The sequence below is a fragment of the Diabrotica undecimpunctata genome, chromosome 8 (assembly GCF_040954645.1).
Source record: "Diabrotica undecimpunctata isolate CICGRU chromosome 8, icDiaUnde3, whole genome shotgun sequence".
NCBI lineage: Eukaryota > Metazoa > Arthropoda > Insecta > Coleoptera > Chrysomelidae > Diabrotica > Diabrotica undecimpunctata.
In genome coordinates this window covers 88,960,298-88,983,234 of record NC_092810.1, presented here as the reverse complement: position 1 = coordinate 88,983,234, position 22,937 = coordinate 88,960,298, and positions in this window count along the sequence as shown.

Here is a 22,937-nt window from a genome sequence, read left to right as displayed (position 1 = left end):
ATATTATATTTTAAATTATTTTCGACCGTACTGTTTTAAATATTGATTTATAGTATCAGCAATCGGTCTGTAGGAAATAAAACTCTATTTGTTCTATGTCTCAATATTTCGTCACGATTTTGTGACTTCTTCATGAGAAAACTGGAAATTTATTAGAATAATTATTATATATATCAACAAAGTGAATCTTTCAATACTTACAACTATAAGAGTAAAAATTTAAGTTTTTTTAACATATCTAAATAAATGACATTTTTGTTTGATATTTATTTAGGAGTTATGGTAACCGCAATATTTTATAAAGTGAATTCCCATTGTACAATTTTTAGTGAATAAGCTAAAACAATTATTATGACAATATTATCCATATTATAAAATGAAAAGATGGAATTAATACTAGAGAATTGAGAAAGAATCAGGAACATGGTAAATTGATCTATAAAATGTAATTGATGGTAAGTAGTCAGTTATTGTAATACTGATATTTAGAAATGAAATAAAATTATAGGTAGAGTTACTATTATAGAGGATTACTGAGTTTGTTTTTAAAGGTTAAGATCTATCATATCATATATTGTTTAGTACGTTGCAGTAAATATTACTTAAATGGTTATTGATAATTATAAAAATCAACTTTTCCTTGAAATGGTACACATTAATAAAACTACTGAATCTATCAATTATAAGACAGACACAGAGTGGTAACTTCATTATATATTTTGTATACTGATATTTAGAAATGAAATAAAATTATAGGTAGAGTTACTATTATAGAGGATTACTGAGTTTGTTTTTAAAGGTTAAGATCTATCATATCATATATTGTTTAGTACGTTGCAGTAAATATTACTTAAATGGTTATTGATAATTATAAAAATCGACTTTTCCTTGAAATGGTACACATTAATAAAACTACTGAATCTATCAATTATAAGACAGACACAGAGTGGTAACTTCATTATATATTTTTTTTAAATATCTCTATAATTCAATTTTAATAATGTTACCTAAAGTTAAAATCAAATTTAACTAATATTATACTGTTGGAAGAGCATCTTATGATCTTTTTGGTTCTCTATAAATTAATGTTTTTTACTTAAGTTTTTTCACATATGTTTTATATACATGTACCATTACCACATGTCTTTTGCTGTGCTAAGTTGAGTTAATTTGTAAACTGTATTCAGTTCCAATTAATTGTCTATACAACATAATATTATAATGTCCATTATCACAATCTTTTTAAGGTAACACACTTACAATAACTTTTCCATGGATGTTTGGTTTTTCATATTGTTCTTTTTAGATGAACTGATGATGCTTTCTGATTAGGAAGCAAAACGTCTTCAATAAATAGATGAATAGATTCGTCTTTTATTTCTCCACTTTGACCGAAAAACCCACCACTCTTCGAGTGTTCCTTAATTTATATTGGATTGTCGGTCGTACTCCTTTTCTCGATATATATATATATATATATATATATATATATATATATATATATATATATATATATATATATATATAGATATTTATATAATATACGAGTCTATTACTCCTGTGCAGGACTATGAGCCGCCCATTAATAATGAGTTCTGATTCGGTTTTCGTGGGGATCTCTCCGTATCCGTCTGGGGATCTCCGATTTTTTTCTCAATTTGGGTACCTTTATTTTGTTATTAATATCTTCTTTGACCTGATCTTGCCATCTGCACTTAAGCGTCCCTCTAGGTCTTGTATTTGTAAATGTCAACTTTAATATTTTTTTTATTAATTTATCTTCTTCTCGTCTTGTACATGCCCGAGCCATTTCATCTTTTGAGCTTTTATATTTCTGGCCATATCTTCTCCATTTATCTAATTATCTATTTCGTTATTAAGTAATTATCTAAACTTTACGTCTTGGATTTTTTTGGTCCAATAATTCTTCTGAGAATCTTAGTTTCTATTATTCTTAGCTTCTCTTCTTCTCTATTAGTCAGACAGGTACATTGTCTCTTATCAAAAATAAAAGCTTGGTTGTTTTTGCCAGACTATACCGGAACGGAACATTGGTACATCGGACTCTTGATAACCGGAGCAGGAAGTACTAACAAGGTTCCTGTGTCCGGGATGGACGTAATCGAATGCGGCGATGGGAACGACTGGAAGACATATGAGAAACTCAGTAAATTGAGAGTAAGCATGATATGGTGTTAAACGCCAACGGTAGGAAACCTGGGACGAGTCATGAAAGAAGCTATAGAATGCAGTAGAATAGGTCGTCGAGAGGTGAGCAGGCAGTCATACTGGTTGAGTGCGGACATCAAAGAGCTAAGAGATAAATGCAAAGCCATGTGGAGAAGGAAACGAAGGTAAGAGGCAGAGCTGGGATAAACTCTGTTGTCGTCGAGCAAATCCAGTAAATCGAAATAGAATACCCCTCACGAAAGAAAACTCTACAGAAAAAAAAGGCTCTGGAGAGAACTGTGTGACAAGTTGGATGAGGGCATCTTTGGTCAGGGATATAGGAACGCAATGAAAAAGTGTCATGCGTACCCCTCATACGAAATGCCACTAGACAAAAATCTTGAAGTAATCTTTTTCCGTCCGGCAGATGGCATGGAGTGTGGATGGACGAAGGGGCTAAGCGGACCTTTGCCATGGATGAATTAGTCGGGGCATTAGATTCACTCAAGATACATAGGATACTTTTGGAGCAAATGAATGCATTATTTGAAGCACAGACATTTTTTGAGGCTTGGAGGATATCAAGGTTGGTATTACTTCACAAAACTCGGGAGAAGTATCGCCCCATATGCCTCCTCCCATGCATCGGGAAGTTGTTTGAGAGGATGCTGCGAGGACCGATCGCCGACACGATTGAGAGATCAGGAGGCCTCTCCCCAAGACAATTCGGATTCTGCAAAGGAAAGAGCACAATTGACACAATTTTGAGTGTAATCGAGGATTTGCACAACATTGGGGATGAACACCGTTGGGCGGCTCTGCTGCTCTTCGATGTTAGAAATGCATTCAACACTCTGCAGTGGAAAGAGTTAATGCGGACATTGGAGGAGAGGGACTGTCCTATTTATCCGATAAATGTGATGCCGGAATACCTTTCCGAGAGAAGGATCATGGTTGAGAAGGGCACGCTCGTTTAGGTAATGGCTGGAGTCCCACAGGGATTGGTCTTGGGTCCGACGCTACGGAACCTGGCGTATGAAGGGGTTTTGAACTGCGAATATGGAAAAGGTATAACCCCCTTCGCCTTTGCGGATTATCTCGCTGTGCTGATAGTAGCGCGGAACGAGCCGGATCTCCAATTTCGGGTAAGTCACACGGGCAACGTCGTGAAGGAGTGGATGACAGATCACGGACTGGAACTCGCAGCAGGGAAGACCGAATCCATCATTCTGAAGGGTTAACTGAATAAACAAGAGATGGAACTCCAATGTGCAGGGGCACAGCTAACATCAAAGAAACGCGTCAAATACCTGGGAGTGACGCTACACCACCAACATGGAGGATGAGGGGGAGCATATACGGGTGGTATCCCAGAAGGCAGCGAAAAGTGCGGCTACGATGGGGAGGGTGATGCCTAATATTGGGAGACCCAAATCAAAAAGAAAGAGAGCCCTACGCGGTTTTGTGCAGTCAATCATCCTTTACGCGGCACCAGTCTGGAGTGGGGCGGTAGAGATACTGACCTACAAGGGGCTCATAATACAAGTAGACAGAACGAGTCTATTTGCGAGTAGCATTCGCCTATAGAATTGTATCTGCGACGGCCTTGAAAGCCATAAAAAAAGAAGAAAGGGAAAGATCAATGGAAAGATGGCCAGAAGAGTGGTACAACACGGAAGATGTTACCCAGTGGACTAAGATGCTGATCCCGTGCCTAGGTGGACTATGGTCACAGGCGACTGAATTACTTCCTGACGCAAGTGCTCACAGGGCATGAGTGTTTTATTTCGTATCTTCATAGGTTCAGAAAGATAAATACAGACAAATGTCTATACTGTCAATACTCCGACACTGTTACTCACATAATGCTGGAGAGTAATATCTGGACAGTGGAGAGAAACGGAATGTATCGAGAAATAGGTATGAACTCTGTGACTGTGAGAGAGATAATCGTGAAGATGACGTAAAATACGGAGGAAAAGAATAGTGTACAGAGTTACATTCGAGCAGTTATTAACAAGAAAGAAGAAGATGAGAAACATCAGCTATAGCAACGATAAAGATAAGATCTAAATAAGAGAAGAGAGTCTTCCGAAAGTGTGTCGTCAGCCTTACAGGATATTATTGGATTATAATGATTATATATTATGGATATTATTGGTTATGTGATTTTCAATGTTTGTCGCTAATAATTAAAAAGACTGGGATACTTTAATTCCTCTATTCCTGTTAGCCTATAGAAGTTCCGAACATGAAATAACCGGTTATTCTCCAGCGATGATGATCACCGGAAGAGTTCACGAAAAGAAGCTTTCTCAAGATCTTATTTTTGTAAGATTGCCTCCCTGCGTAGAAGAATGGTCATCGCTGACGTACATCCAAAATTTAAAAGAAAAATTGAAAAAAGTCTACAAATCTGCATGTAAAAGTTTAAAACTTCAAAGTGGTAAAACCAGGGCCAGGCTCGAGATGTTTTTACAGATACAACATTCGAAATTCGAAAGAGGTGATCCAGTATGGTTATACAATCCCACACGTAAGAAAGGACTTTGTCCGAAACTTCAACGAAACTGGGAAGGCCCGTACACCATCCTGCAGAAAATAAACGATCTAATCTACCGCATCCAGTTTTCAGCTAGATGTAAACCCAAGGTAGTTCATATCGAGAGATAAGCGCCATACCATGGAACTGATCCACCCTGTTGGCTTCATTCGTTCTCTGATAGTCCAGTTATTCGAGGCGAATAACTATAAAGATGATGATAAGCATGATGATAAACAATATCGCTGTTGTAGATAAATTTGTGTATCTGGGCTCATTATTAACCAACAAAGGAGGCTGTACTGAAGAAATAAAGTGGCGGTCAGCAATCGCAAAAAGCGCTATGGCAAAATTAACAAAAATTTGGAAAAGCCATGAAATAACTACCGATACAAAAATGAGACTAGTAAGAAGTCTAGTTTTTCCAGTTTTTACTTATGCATCGGAATGCTGGACCCTTACTGAGAAATACAAAAAGAACATAGATGTATTTGAGATGTACTGCTGGAGACGAATGCTGAGAATACCATGGGTGGCCCGAAGAACAAATGAATCAATACTGGACCAGCTAAACATAAAGAAAAGACTAAGAACACAAATATCAGAACAAATAATAAGCTATTTTGGACATGTGCTTCGAAGAAATGGTCTTGAAAAACTTACCATCCAGGGAAAAGTAGAAGGCAAAAGAAATAGAGGTAGATCTCCCACACGATACACGGACCATATTGGTGCTACCATTGGCGCTCCATTGTCAGAATGTGCTAGAATGGCAGAAGATAGAAAAACGTGGAGGAACATTGGGAAATTTAGCTAATAGCTTCATGATATCACGATACCTGCATCAGGTCAACGACTAAGAAGAAGAAGAACTATAAAGGAGGGGGCAATATTAAAACAGTTCCGTGAGTATGCGGAACTGTCCATTTTAATACTTCTTCTCTTTTCCCCATTGACGAAAAAAGAAGTATTAAAATTCTAGAATATTCAAGATACCATCGAAAATCCTAAAATGTCTAATGAAGTCTGGAACGTCAGAAAATGTATATAAACAATATTGTTGACAGTTGGAAGAACAGTTGTAATTGAGTTTTTGAAGATTATAGTTTTCATTCACTTAAAGTATTAGCATGATAAGTGTAACAATATTATCATGCTATTAATTTTATTTAATTTTATAACGATGGGTCTGAAACCACGTCGCCTGTATCTTTATCATTTTAAGAAAAGAAACAAAGTTTGGATCTGTCATTTCTACATTTTTGAAATATTTCACTACGTTGTCTCGATCACGTCTTATTACTATAATTGTGTGTATAAAAATTAGTACTTAATATTCAAATTCCTAAAATATCGTCTGTTTACGTTTTAACATTATGTTGGAAAATATTTAAGTACTGCGTATTGTTTGTCAAAATTATTACAATATTTAACAATCAGCTGACTCGGTAGACTTTTTATAAATTATGAAATATTTTGCAATAAACAAAAGTTCAGAGTGTAATTATTGTTAAGATGATTTTGATAACGAATGACGAATTACTGGATGATAGAGTTTTTTTAAAGACAGGATGGTGGTATAAAACAACATATTATTTCTAATTGAATTTGTGGTTAATTCTCAAAAAATACAATAATTAAAAAGTAAAATGTCACCGAAAAAACTTCAGAACCATAAAATAAACGTGTCACTTATCAAAAAACCTTGTGAAAAAGTGAACTAATGCGTAAAATATAACGAAAACATATTAACCAACTTTTAACAAAACTGGCAATGTGACACACATGTGACACAGTACTAAAAAATATTGTAGGAAATGAAAGAAACTTCTACGAAATCAATAATACCACAATAATTGTAGATGAGTAAATTTTATTGACCATGTCCATTAGAAACGTCTACTACAGTCTGTCCCAAACTCTTCTTTCAGTGCGTCACTAATTTTGACGTCATATAGGACTTTAAGAATGTCGAGAATTATTGCATGACACTTTAGTTAAATTTGACAGTTGACAGTTGTAAAATGTCTGATAATACTAACCTGGAATAACAATTATCATTTTATCAGTTGACATTGTGAAAGTACCTACTGTGACGATCGAGACAATCTGCGTCAAATTATATTATATTATATTGATTGGAGCGTATTTAGCGCGTATTTACTATTTAGCGTATTCTAAACTCCAACCAATTACACATCCGTAGAATTAGCTTTACGATAAATAATTTTCTAAGCTCTATGTATAATAGTCACAGACTCACGTTTTTTTCTCACTTCTAGCTTAAAGTGTTAGAGAGAATTGGATCAACTATGACGCACTGAAAGAAGGGTTTGGGACGAACTATAGTATAGTTTCCGTCAAGATATAAGAAATTTTGCTGACGCTGGTGGGATCACCCTACCGATTTAGTATTATAATAACAAACAACAGACCCTCCAGGAGCGGATTCGCTAAAATTAACAAAAAAGTTCAAGTATAACATTATACATGTAATACTTTAATAGGTTTGGAACAATAAATATAAAAGTAAATATCATATCATATATTTAATACGTATTTATATCTATGTAGTTATAGGTATGTTATTATGTACAATGAAATAAGAGAAATGAACAAATTAAAGAAATTAAGGAAAATAATGTTAATAACAGTAAAAGATTAAAAGAGTGGGAGTAAAAATCTAAATTAAAAAGATAACATAATAAAATTAGAAACAATAGCATAATACAAATAAAATTTGAAGTTTAGATGGAACAAAATAATTACAAATTACAACTCTATGTCACTATCGCTGTCATCTTCAGTAGAATCAGTTATAATTATTCGTTTAATATGTAAGGTTAATGTTCTGTAATGATCCGTTTTTATAACATGTGGAAACACAATTTTGCCACAGTGTTGGGGAAATCTTTTTTATTTCTTTTACAACATGTGATACCGATTGGCCACTAAATTTGGGACATCGTTGTTTCGCAGTAAACTTCCCTTAAGTTGGCTCCAGATTAATTCAATAGGGTTGAAAACACAGTAATAAGTAGGTAATCGCAATATAATATGACCATCACGTTTAGCTAATTCGTCTATAACAAACTGTTTCTCAAATACTTTTGTGTGAAGAACTTCCAACGTTTCTTTTTTTGTATATGTTTCTTCAAAGTACAAATCATTTTCATACAAAAATCCGATATTTGTTTTTTCGTCGAGCCTACACTGAGGATTTTCTTAATTTGTTCGCTGTGATACGTCGCGTTATCCATTACAATGACACTTTTTGGAGGAAAATTTGGCAACACTTTCTTTTCAAACCATTCCTTAAACAAATTACTCTTCATTGGTAATCCAGCTTTGAATCTTTAATGTTTTTTTGCCGATAGTAAAAAACTTTCTCCTCCAAGCCAGCCATTTTTGGATCCAATGTTCAGAATAATTATTCTCTGACCTCTATTAATTGGATAATTGGGTGCACACTTAATAGAGTCGTCTGTCCAACCTTTTTGAGCAGTATCGTGGGTGTTGAACCATGTTTCATCCAGATAAAATATCGGACTTCCTTCATCTCTAAATTTAGATATAGCATCCAATTATTTATTTCTCCAGTTAATACAAGGCGAATACGTAATAGAATAGTCTTTAACAAGTTGATCGTAGATCATACTAAGTGTTGGAACTAGGTTCTTTGAATAGAAATTATAAACTGCTCTTCTAATTACCTCAGCGTCTTTTTCATTTACTGCTTTATATGTAGAAAAGTCACTCCGCTTTTTACGAGGTTGAATTCTATCTGTAACAATTTTCCACACTGTTGTATACGGCGTCCTTGTCAATCGAGATGTTGCCTTGATGAGAAATTTACCGTCTTCTGAACTTGGATTATCTTCTTTTACTTATTGATAAACATTCCTAATAATTTCTTTGGCATCATCAGATAAATGTAAACGTGTTTTACACTTAGCACTAGCTTCACGGATTCCTGACATTTTACTTGAATAGTCGTTACCTAACCACCGATCTAAATGCAAGAAAATAACTGCCTGAATGTGCAAATGTCAAACTTAAATATGTTTGCCCCCTTTCATAATGTTTCATAAATTATGTTTTCCAGAAAAATAAATAATACCTAATTATACCTAAATACCTATTAGCACGAGAATTATAATGTGTAAAACTATAGAATAATAATAAGAAGTATACTTTATCTTTAACTAATATACTTGCTAATAATTTTTTAATTTTCTTTTATTTAAAGATAGAAAGCTTCATTATCGAAAGTCCATTTTATTTAAAGTGAGAACGAAATAAAACAGATAATATTCTAACTCCATAAGATGAGTAAGCAAATATGACTAATTCGTGTATAGCAAAATTTTTTTTAATACGAAGCATTGTATAGAAATTTTAATTTTAACAATTTATTTGCACTGATAGGTAACGAGTCAGTTCTGTAAATAATATAAAGTCCGGTCCTAGTAAGCTGTTCCAAAACTATTGCTACCCGTCGCAAAGACAATTGAGGGATTAGTAACATCAATAGGTGTTGTCCATTATTATAATACTGCGGTCGACTCCCCACCAGCCTCAGGTCAAATTTCTTATATCTTGAACCAAACTATAGAAGGCCAATCTTTCCAATACTAGAGGCATCCTAAAACAAATGTACAGTAATACAAAATCACAACTGTTTTCTCAGAACTAACACGGATAGTAGTGAAAGTAAATATTGAAGGTATCATCACTGCTAAAGATATGGCGTTTGTAAAAACTCAAACCATAGTCCCATCCGTGGGAACAACGAACTTACAGATTATAGAAATTATAATCATTAAAATATATAAATGCACCATAATATATACTACAAAGCTTAAGTCAGTCCTTTACATTTTCGCCCCCACTTAACTTAATAAAACTAGCTTATTATGTGAGATTTGAACAAGCACAACATTCTATGATGTTACGCAGAATCGAAGGCAAATGGAGACGTTGTGAAGGCCTGAACAGTGTGTGTTCCTGTATTAGTTTATGATCAAATTCGTGAGCCCAGTGTCGGGAAAAGAAAAACAAAACACTGAGTCTAATATTCAGGTAATATCGACAAGCACCACTGTAACAGCCTGGCTACACTCATTTCCTCCAATATCCAGAAATCGGTCATCGACTTTTCCCACATCTTGGAGCGCTCGATGGTTCTAACACCTTTCACAGAGTAATGATGCAAGTATATGCTCCTACAAAAGATAAAGAAAATAATCAAATTGAGGAATTCTACTTCGAATTAGAAATGGCTATGTAACTCACAAAGAAAGGCAAAATAACAAGCATCAATGTCGTTGGAAACTTTGCACTTGGCGACAGCAACAACAGAGGAGATCGCTTAATAAATTTTTGCACGAAACAACTCTCTGTAATAAACACATTTTTTAAACTACACCTCAACTACAAACTAAAGCCTCACCGCCTGTATATGTGGAAATCTTCTGACTATGAACACCGAGTTAGAAATCAGATGTACTATATAATAATAAATACGACACTCCAAAAATTGACAAAATCCAATTGTTATTGAAATTAATATTCGTCGATTTAAACATAACTATTCCAAACCGGAATGATACTTCTATAATACAACCAACGAACATCAGAGCGTATGAAATAAAGTTAGAAAGAGTCAGAGCCGCCTTCTATAAATTAAAGAAAATTCTAATTAATAGAGATATTACCTTTTAATCAGATTAATAAGCTGCTACATATTCTCCACATTGCTGTATGGTATGGAGAGCTGGACCCTTACAGAGACATTAATCAAAAAGTTGGAGGCCTTTGAGATGTGGATTTATCGACACGTATTGCGGATAAGTTGGGTTAATCGAATAAGAAATGAAATAGTTATACATTGAATGAAAAAGAACACAAAAATAACAAAAACGATAAAAATTCGAAAGTTACAATATTTCGGTAATGTAATGAGACATCCAGAGAGGTATAACTTTCTAAACCTCATAATACAGGGTAAGATCGCCGGAAGGAGAGGCCCAGGCCGAAGAAGAACATCCTGGCTCCGAAATATCCGAGAATCGTATCAAGCGACCACCGCTAATTTATTTAGAGCCGCCGTAAACAAAGTTATTATTGCCAATATGATCGCCAACGTTCGATAATCGGACAGGGTACTGAAAGAAGAAAGAAGAAGATCCCAAACCGCCAGAGAGCGGTTTTACAAAAACCACGATATCACAAAACTAAATATCCGTTAAGGAAGGGTCGAGCGCAGAAGTTGAGGTGAAGTGGATGTGGAGGGAGATGAGAAGAGAACTTATAGAAACACAGACAGAGGATATTGTTTCCAAACACAGATAAAAAACAACCCTGGATGTTATAGAGTTGATATCATTTAGGCACAAATGAAAGACAAAAGTAGAAACATAATAAAATATTTAAGTACAATTAAGATATCCGTCAACATAGAAAGCATTCATTGACAACCATAATTGCAAAAAATTAGAGAGATAAAGTGAATTGTGTGATTAAAAAGAAAGAAAAATTTAATGAATATAATATATAATAAGGCTACTACACTCTCGCATATTATAAAATGAAGTATAAATTTTTGTATCTTTTGCTTAGTTTATATTGTTATTTTTTCAATTAAAAATTTTTATGACTTAATTTGTTTAAAATTATTATTTAAAAATTAAACTAAATGATCTTTCCTAGTAATCCAACTGTATACGGTATGTGCACCATTGATTTATTGGACAAAAGGACATGGCAGATGTCTTCTTTTTCGATTTTTTTGTATAGTCACGTCGTCAAAAGTCTTAACATCGCCTAATGTTGCTTACATCTGCTCTGCGAGTTTTCTTCAACTTTTTTTTATAAAAGATATAGCACCTTGCTGTATACTGATGTTTGGTCTTTGTCCACCCTCTTGCGCACCTTGAGTCTGCTTTTAGTATGATTTCTTTTTATGTGCCTGGTGGTTTCTCGGGGCAGAAAGAACACTTTACAAACCCGCATGTGTGTTTCTCAAATTCAGGTAGCTGCACTTTAATATAAAAAGCATAGCATAATATTAGATAAATCACCTTTACCTGTGTTCAAAATAAGGAAATAAACATAAACTTGATAATATATATATATATATTGTTGTGATCTGCTTTATGATGTTTTATTATTGATTAACACTAATTTAATTAATCCAATTATTTAATTAATTAATTCACTAATTTATGCAGAGTCTTACAATTCAATTACTATTAAAAATTCTCAGGGTGCCTTTTTAATTTTACTTTAATCAGTTTACTTTATATATCTCTTCTAGTGGGTTCAGTATCTGCTAGTTGCTCATAATCGGGATAGAACAGGAAACGGAACTAACATTAAAACAACATAAATATGCACACAAATTATTATTTATTTTCAATAAGCAATACGGTGAATGTTAATAAATAACTTTTTGTGGGCAATTATCTTTCCCAACAAACTCCTATAGGTACTCTAAATTTAATTTTAATTAACAAACTATCTATTGATCTGTTTTATAATAATATCTACTAAAAAAAATTGACCATATAAAATATAATTTATTCACAAAAAAATAACTTTTTAAAACTTGGAATCTTAGTTCATATGCTTATATTTGATTTTATCTTTAGAATATCTTAAAGTTTTCTTTCATTCAAATTATTTGACTGACCTTTATTTTTTTACACCAATGATGTCTCCTCTCGATCAAACCACAGTTCCTTCCTTGATTGATTATGTCCGGCTACCATCAAATCTTTCCCGTTCTCAGCATTCATCCAAACCGCATACCAGCAAACTACTCCTCCGAAAACACAAGCCCAAGCCTCTTTTGACCGGTACTCTTTATTCACAAATTCTCCTTTCTTTCTCAATTATATCTCGTGGACTATGCAGACTCAAAAGAGGTATTAATCTTCTCGTTTTTGATCTGCTCTCAGCTTCCACCTTTTTCACTAACAAACGAAAATACTGGTACTCCGATTGACTACATGAAAACACGTCTTCTCTTCTGGTCTGCCGGTAACATAATAATCTTTTTAATCTCCCCAGATAAACCTTCTCAACTCTCTCATTCCCCATCATTCCTTTTTAACCAATCATAAGCATTCATTTTTCCCACTTATTTTCGATTTAGAAAATTTCCAACATAATATTTAAAACAAATAAACTACTTTCACTCAAATTACTTTTCAGAAAACAATTTTGCCTTTTTCAACAAAAATAAGTTTCCAAATTCTTGTTATCTCATATCTAAATCTAATTCTTATTTACTTTCGAAAAATGCCCACCGCAAAATACAATTACAAGTTTATTCTTAAATCTATAAAATTATACGGGTTCCATTGTCCTTTCACTATTCACTCAGTCTTTCAAGGAAAAACTGTTCCGTCACGGATCAATGTCTTCTCTTATTCTATTACAAATAAGTACTATTAAAAATAAAGTATTACAAATAAGTACAGGGATGTATTTTAACTTATATGCCCGCGGTATATTAAAATAAAAAAAAACTCTTTATTCTATTTCTGATCGATAAACTGATCCATAACAATATATATATATATATATATATATATATATATATATATATATATATATATATTGTGATGATATATTATTTGTGAATGATGTTTTAATGAGCAATGAGTGTTTTTTAATAATATATATATAGGGTTTTTATCGCGGTTCTCAAAGAATTAGTTTGTAAGCACTTTTTGAAATTATCTTTATTATATCTATTATGAAACACACATATATATTTAACATAGCCAGTGTAAATTTAAAATAAACTATCTTTAAATTGAAATTCTTATGAAACTAATTAAATTATATAGACAATGTAAATTTTAAACAAACAATCTTTAAAATTGAAATTGTTGTGACACTAACTAAATTATATTAACAAAAATTTGTACCTTTCTGTCACTGAATGCCTAAATGAAACTGTTCTCCACTATACAGATTTTAATCACCACTCAATGTCTTCGTTCTCAGCTTCGGTTATCCTTGTTTTTGTGAAATTACTTTTTCCAATTATCAGCTTCCACCAATTTAAAATATTTTTCTTCTTAATAGCATTTATATTTATTCTTCTTTTTAATACACCAATATCCAATCACCATATGACTATTATAATTTCATTTCTACTAATCTCCAATCATAATATCATTTTTAATTTCTTCCAATCTCCAACCAATATTCTTCTAATATACTTGCCAATAATATCAAATTTTAATACTAAATCACTGATTATTGTCTATACTGATCATACTTTATACTTTCTTCCTACTTCTGACTGACCAATCTTGAACTTACTGAACAACTGACTTCACTAACTGTAACTAAGTGTGTCTGTCTTCTTACTAACTAACTGTCTGACTTTATACTGCATACTACATATATGAATCTTCTCGAATAGTCTATTTCGCAAACAAGGTTATCTTCCGTGTTCTAGAGAATTCTTTTTCTATCGAGAATTTTATTGACATTTAGGCTTTTGAGATCAGAATATAAACTTATATGTAAATTAAACAGCCTAAATTAATAAACTACACTACCTCAAATCCGTAATTATATGTAAATTAAACAATTTAAACCAATAAATAACCCCACTTCTACATTCGCAACCATCCCTTAACAGTCACTTTCAGAGTATATTTGTTTGCCTATGCACATGGCTCACTTAAATATATCATAATTAAAAAAAAAACTTTTTACACTTATTATATGCTAATTTCTTAAGAATGCCCTCATATAAATATATTCTATAGTATATAACTTATAAATTTTTTTTTTAAACACTATTTTTCTTTCTCCTATATTCAATATCATCTCAATATATATATATATATATATATATATATATATATATATATACATATATGTATATATATATATATATATATATATATATATATATATATATATATATATATATATATATTGATATGATTGGTGTTTATAGAAAATAATTTATAAATTACATACTAGATAATATTAGATATTAAAAGTATTTGGTTATTTTAATAAGTTATATACTAGAGAATTTTATAAAAATATATTTATGTGAGGGCATTTTTAAGAAATTAGCATATAATAATTGTAAAAAGTTGTATTTTAATGTTGTAAATATATTTAAGTGAGCCATGTGCATAGGCAAGCAACTATACAGTAAGTGACAGACAGAAATTAATAAATTTTACGAATATAAGTGGGGTTATAGTTGTTTAAAATGTGTAGTTTATTAAATTAGAATGTTAAGTTACTAATTTAAGTGTATATTCTGATCTGAAAAGCCTAAATGTCAAAAAAATTATCAATAGAAAATTAAAGAATTCTCCAGAATGGAGAATTTGACCTTTGTTTACGGTGGAACATTCTGGAAATAATGGTTATGTCTGTGGATCGAACATATACTTTTTTCGAGAACATCCAGATAGAAGAAATAGAACTAAATCGAAGATGATTTCTTACCAGATGGTTCTGGAAGATTGAAAAGATATAAATACCCGTGATTTGGATTCAAGATGGCAGTTTAATAAGAAAGTCCATTCAGTTAGTCAATCAGTTATGAGTTACAGTTACTATGATGGCCAGTTTTAGTATGAAAATTAGTTAGAGGCAGTCAATCAGTTACAATTGTTCAATATAGTGAGTTAAATCAAGATTAAGAAACAGTATAAAGAAAATATTATTGAAGATTAAAAATTATGTTATGTATAAATGATGATAATGGAAGAAGTATTCATTGAATATTAAAATTAAATAATATTTTTGGTGATTGGATATTGATATATTGAAAAGAAGAATAAAAATAAATGCTGTTTGCTGGTTTGCTTGGTGGTTTATAAATGCTGTGAAGAAAAATATCTTAAATTGGTGGAAGCTGATAATTGGAAAAAGTAATTTCACAAAAACAAGGATAACCGAAGCTGAGAAGAAGACATTTGAGTGGTGATTATAATCTATATAGTGGAAAACAGTTCATTTAGGCATTCAGTGACAGAAAGGTACAAAATTTTGTTAATATAATTTAGTTAGTGTCATAACAATTTCAATTTTGAAGATAGTTTGTTTAAATTTTACATTGTCTATAGAATTTAATTAGTTTCATAAGAATTTCAATTTAAAGATAGTTTATTTTAAATTTACATTGGCTAGGTTAGATATATATATGTGTTTCATAATAGATATAATAAAGATAATTTAAAAAAAGTACTTACAAACTAATTCTTTGAGAACCGCGATAAAAACCCTATATATTATATTATTAAAAAAAACACTCATTGCTCATCATTCACAAACAATACATCATAACAATATATATATATATATATATATATATATATATATATATATATATATATATATATATATATATATATATATATATATATATATATATATATAGACTTTTTTATTTCCTGGGTTGACGTTTCGACAAATTTACCATTTTCAATAAGCACTTTATTAACATTACCTTTATATAAATAAATTTCATGTTTACACTTTTTAAAAGTGCAAACATGAAATTTAATTATATAATGTAATGTTTATAAAATAAAGTTAATAAAGTGCTTATTGAAAATGGCAAATTTGTCAAAACTTTTATAGAGTAAAAGTGGAAAAATTTGCAAACACATAGCTTTATAGTAAACAAAGGATTACTATGTCAATGATACTTTCCAATTTAGTACTGGAAAATAATAAATAAAAGAAGAATACAAATGAACGGAAGTATGTATGTTAGAATATACGAATGCCTTACATATCTAATGACCTGCTACTTTTATACGGCAAAAATTGAACTCATTGATTGAAAGGGCTTGGATGACTTAAAGATGCAGCAGAAACAAATAAATTATGAGAAGACAGAATTCATGCACACTTAGACATATGTACACCTACAACATGCTCAATCGACAAATCACAAAACAGGTGCAACACAAGTGGTTCATCATACGGCGAGTTTGTGCTGCGATTATTACGCTTTCCAATCCCGAGGTGTAAAACCATCGTACCCAAGGGGTGCATGAAAATTAAGCTCATTAAGCTCAACCATACACTTTACCAGAATAAACGTTGACAGTATTTTTCTCAATACATTTGCGATACGTTAATGACTTAAAGTAAACTAAAATAACTAAATTTATATTTGCGTAGGTTGTTATAGTTGTGGGATCTGTAATTACGAAAATTCTTACATTCACATGCCAATATTTCAGTTATACTCTGTAACGTAATATTTTGCCTACCACATAGGGTATTATTATGGGAGTTGAAAGGTGGGGACAGAAACTCTTGGGGTGGAGATAGGGCAAGCAAAATAAACGAAACTTATGCGAACGGCACTCAGGGTTTATTTGGAGTAGCTGGGTCGTGGATAAGTGAATGGCAAAGGGGTGGGATTGGGGCAACTACAAAAAATGAAACAAAGGGGTGCTTACATGAATCTCTTGAAACAAATGGACAAACAAAACAACAGGAAGGACCTCTAGCAATTTAAAATGGACGCCGCTTCGAGGTGCCAAATTATAACGATTACAACAACTAGTTGTAACTATTGAAATAATTATTAGAAGTGCAAAATATGTCTTTTTAAATGAAACTTAAAAAAGGGGTTATAAACTTTTTTGTTTCTAGATAAATAAAAAAATTGTTTAGGGAAATAAATCAAACATTTAATGGTGTCTCACCAAAAACAGTCACAAAAATGGACAATACAAAAAATACTCAAAAATAGACAATAAAAAATACTGTATGAATAGTTACAAAAGTAAATATAAAAATAACAAAGAGAAACACTTACTATTCTTACTGAGCTATAATTTATATCACAAATAAAATATTAAAAATAAAAAATTATCTCTTTAAATGATGAAAGCAATTATTAATCAAAATGTATATTTTTACTTTTCCTTTAAAATTTAAACACAAAAGTTACCTGGATTACACTGGGGTTTTACACAAAAATGCTGAGGGTGGAAACCAGACTTCACTGGAATTTCTGGGGGTAGAACTGGGCTTACACTTTCTGCCACACGAACAAATAGACTACATCTATAGTCTGGAACAACGAACAAGGACAAAACAAAAGGGAGCTTGAAGTGACACTGGAACACAAACTTTAGACTCGGCTTCTTAAAATAACAGAAAACTGGAACATGTGGATATCTTTCAAAACGTCACTTAAAACTGTAACTGAACCATTAAACTGCTACTATACTTTACACTGCTACACATTTTCCATGAAAAGATGTAAAAACAGAAAACTTTACAAATTCGACGTGAAATTTGGACAAACGCTAGAAGCAGCTGTCTCTGACAACGCCTCGGCGAGAGTGAACAATTATCTTTTAAATTCATTCGCCTAACTTGGTATAAACACAGCACTAAACGGGAATATTTATTTAAAACGCAGTATCGAGCGGTTCAACTATCAAAGCATGCCGATAAAATAAACATCTATGAAATAATAAACAAACTCTAAAATGGTTTATTTTCGACCTCGGTGACGCTAAGATGAATTGAAAGAATTCGGTGTTTTAATTCGTACGGATAGGGAATGAAATACACTAAAATTATTCTTCGTTACTTTAGCAAATACTAGGGGATATCAATACATACTGAGGAATTTTAAAAATATTACAACTCCAGTCGTCAGACGAAAATGCCAATAAACCTCTAAAAATCATAAGAATATAATTCATAACATAATTCATAAGCTGAATTTTGCCGAACATATTAATTTTGGGACCCCAAAAAAGATGCAAAAAAGTTTACCACTTTTACCCCCGAGCTTCCCCCTAAAACCCCCTGTTCCATCTCATTAAAATTTAGTTCATATTATTTTTCGATTTTATTTTATTTAGATTGATAGTTGTAATTTTTAAAGTTTTGTAATGTATTTTTAGTAGGATCGAACGGAACTCAGTCTGTAAACATGTATAGTAAGCAATAAATAGTTCTATGAAAATTGTCGTATATTATTTTAATTTAATAAAATAATATTTTATAGCAAATATATCTCACGGTAAACTAATCGTAGGTCAAGACACCCCCATTACTGGGGGATAAAATCGCAAAAAAAAATCGATTTACCAAGAATCTGTACACCGTAGAAAAAATGTTCCAAATAAAAAATGTAGCTGAGATAATTTTAAACAAAAATGTTTATAAGCATTTTTGTGTAGAATGAAACGTTCTCTTGGAAACAACGCTTGAAACGACCGTCGATATTGCATGTCAGTTACGTGCGCGAAATCAATGTTCAATAAAATTTGTATTAGCTCGACGGTAAAAATTCGATATCTTTTGATCCAAATGTCCTATCGACAAAAATGAAGATGCGTTTTAAATGTAAAGAGTTCAGCTTTTGTATGCAGTTTTTGTATTTTGCCGCAACTAAACTCATGTTTTATACAGGTGTTACATAAATAAAGCTGGCGCAATTTTTGCCATTTTTTATGATTCTCACGAGATCAATACAATATTTCCATTTCATTGACTGGCCACTATGAAGATTCGATTACTAGAGCCTAACCTAGCCTAACCTATAGCATGAAATTTTAGTTTTGATTTTTGGCAACAAATGTGAGGTATTTGAAATATGCTTAAAAAACGCTGGATTTAAACTTTCACACAACAAACGATTTAAAACATTTAAAACTTTTTTTTTCAATTATACTAGTACGTTTTTCAAAGGAACAAAACGTCTGCAATAAACTACACCCAAAACCGTCTTCTTAAATACATTTCCCGTGACGTGTGATCGTTTGTACTGTGAAACATTAAATTCTGCGTTTTTTATTCATATTTCAAATGCCTCATATTTGTTACTACAACTAAAAATTAAAATTTCATGTCATAGGTTTTAAAGATTGATCTCTAAAAATGGAAATGTTACTACAACTGGTCAATGATAGTGATCAATTTTATGGATCTCACAATACTCATAAGTACTTACAATACTTACAAGTAAAAAATCGCGTCACGTTAATTTATTTAATACCTTTATAAAAACTGAGTTTATTCTCGGCATAGTACAAAAACTGCATATGAAAGATGCACTCTTTGTCTTTAAAACGCATCTTGATTTTTGTCAATCGGACATTTGGATCAAATAATATTGAATTTTTACCGTCGAGCTGATACAAATTTTATTGAACATTAATTTCGCGCAAGTAACTGACATGCGAAATCGACGGTCGCTTCAAGTGTTGTTTCTAATAGAACGGTTTATTCTACACAAAGAATACTTATAAACATTTATGTTTAAAATTATCTCAGCTACATTTTTAATATTCTCTGCAAAATTCCGCTTGTTCGTATGATTTTTATGGGTCAATTCTCTGACGACTGGACTATTATTGTTATACATGTCTATAGTTATTATTATATTTCAGATCGATTAGGTACTAAATAGTAAATAAATTTTCCTAAGTGCACGCTTATGATTTATTAACTGATTATAAATTCGACTTTTTAGTGTGCTGTCAAACATGACGAAATATATTATAAATATGAGGAAAAAATAGTACATTTAGAATAACCGAAGATAATTAAAATTTATAAAGAAAAACACCAGTTGTAAAAAAAATCAAGGACAAAAAAGATTTTAATACACCTATTTCCAAATATTATTATAGTTAGTTAATGACGCTGCACGAAAATAATCTTATTTACTATGTATTAAATAAAATCATGTTATGCAAAGTTATGCGAATCATGCGACCATACACGCCGCTGTCTGCAAGCTGCCTCACTCTACCGTAGGTAGTAATAGTTGTGGGATATGTAATTACCAAAATTATCAAAAATTCACATGCCAATATTGGAGTTATTGTTATGTTCATAGTTATTATTATATTTCAGATCGGTTAGGTACCTACTAAATAGTAAATAAATTTCCGAATTGTAACCTTATGATTTAAGGTCAGTAGGGGTAATGGGGGACACTTACCTCAATTTCAAATATATTAAGATATTTTGGGAACAATTAGTGTGACTAAATTTTTCGTATATTTTTATGTGATCGAGGAGAGATAATCCTTCAAGAAATTATGACTTTCAACATATATTTGTGTAAAGCAAGTACTCTATAATTTTTTTTAAATCTTAAGTACAATGTCCTCATTTGCCCCAATGTACGGGGTAAATGAAGACTGCAATTTTTTCCCAATTTTACTCACCTATAAAATAAAATGTGTAAATGAAGACAAAAGCTGATGATTTAATGCATATAAAAAAATAATAAAATCTATAATTTCTCTTACTAGTTTATTGAGAAAGTAAACGGTACATTGTCAACTAAGTGATTAACTAAATTTAAAACGAACAAATTAAATAAAAACAATACTCGGTAAGATAGTTTCTATCAGATGTCGCTATTGCGTCCATAACGAAGTCATGTTATTGTTACTTCTAATAAGACAGAGAATTTTATTTTTTTTTTATTTTTCACGTTAAGAACGGCTATGAATAACTATTCTGATGAGCTTTATTAAAGCGAAATACGTATCAATAGATACATAGACGCTTTGAACGTGAAATAAAATCTTTTCTGTCTTTTTCATTTTCAAAAACAATACTATTTGTGAGAAATCTTCGACTCTTTCCAGGCTTGTTCATGTCCCAATGTAGAAGGGTATAATGTTACGGGATTTTTGCCTTCTGGAAATACCTCCATTATAATTGATTCTAATGCTACATTCTCAATCTTCAGATGCATTGGCCATCTAAAGGTACTTCCTAGTCGATCTAAAAATGCCATTTTCACTTCTTTATCGGAAACAATTTCCGATACCAGACCAACGTATACCATGTTTTCGAAGTGGTTACTGTAAAATAACGATTAAGTAAATCTTGGCAACTATCATTGCAGCCTGATAGTTGGGAAATATTACTAGTGGATGGCTTATCTGTTGACATCTGTTCTTCTCGCTGCTCTTTTTCTCGCCTTAATTCAATCGTATTTTTCTTCGACGAACTAACATCTCCTTCTAAAAAATTTCCAGGCGTATCATCGTTGGTATCATAATTCAAGCTTATATCGCTCTGTCTCATATTCTCTTGCATTTCTTTTTCCAAATTTTCGTTGGTATCAGATTCGCTTTCCGAAATATTTTTCGTTAGAACCTTTTTCTTTGTTCTAGTTTGTGCAGTTTTATCTTCTTTGCCTGTTTTTCGTTTTGTAACTTTACTTTTTCTTCTCTCTTCTTCTTGACGCAGTCGTTCTAAAACCTCTTCGGAAGTTAAAACTTCTCCATATTGAAGTTGCTTAAGCCGTATTTGTCTTTCTTTGGCTGGTGTTGGAGTAACCGAACTTTCTACATTCGTCTTTAATTTATTTACGAAGAAATAAATTACATTTCGTTTAGCGGCATTATCATTTGTTAATTTGCTTATGGAAACGTTGGAACCAGAAGTCATTTGACTGGTATCAGTATTTTCCAAACTGAATGTGTCCTCGGCAGTCATATGTTTTTTAATGGTAGATTTGTACCCAGCTAACGCAACTTGGTCATAATCATCCTCTGGAAATTTACTTTGGTCCACTGGCAAAGAACCTGTACCAACAAATCCAGGAACGATGATATCCGGAGTTAGATATTTTATCCATAATTCTTTGATGTCAATAGAAAAATCTTTTTTGACATTTTGTTCTTATTGATAACACCCGAACATTTTCTCATTTCTGTGAGTAATATTCTATTCCATCCTGTTTTTAGAGGACTAAAAACAGAAAAATCTAGAGGCTGCAGTCTGTGTGTTAGATGGCTAGGAAGTCGAAATAAAATTATTTGGTTTTCTAGGGCAGCTTGTACAAGTCTTGCACTAATATGGCTTTTGTGTCCATCAAACATTAAGAGTGCTTTTTGAGCAGGCTCCACATTTGGCAGTGATCTTTTAACTTTTTTCACATGGGGTATACACTGACCAACAAACCAATTAAAGAAGACTGGCTCTTCCATATATCCTTTAGGAGTGGCCGAATATGTGGTCCCCGGAAAATCTAAACCACTTCAAGTCCATCTTGGTAAGACTGCACTTCCTTGAAAAATTATGTGAGGTGATAAATAAGAACCATCAGCGCTAATGCAACAGTTGATTAATATATTTTCACGACCTGTACCACGAATGGGTTGATAAAACGCTTTTTTTTTTTGGCCAATACCCTTAATTTTGGAGGAATCCGTACAAA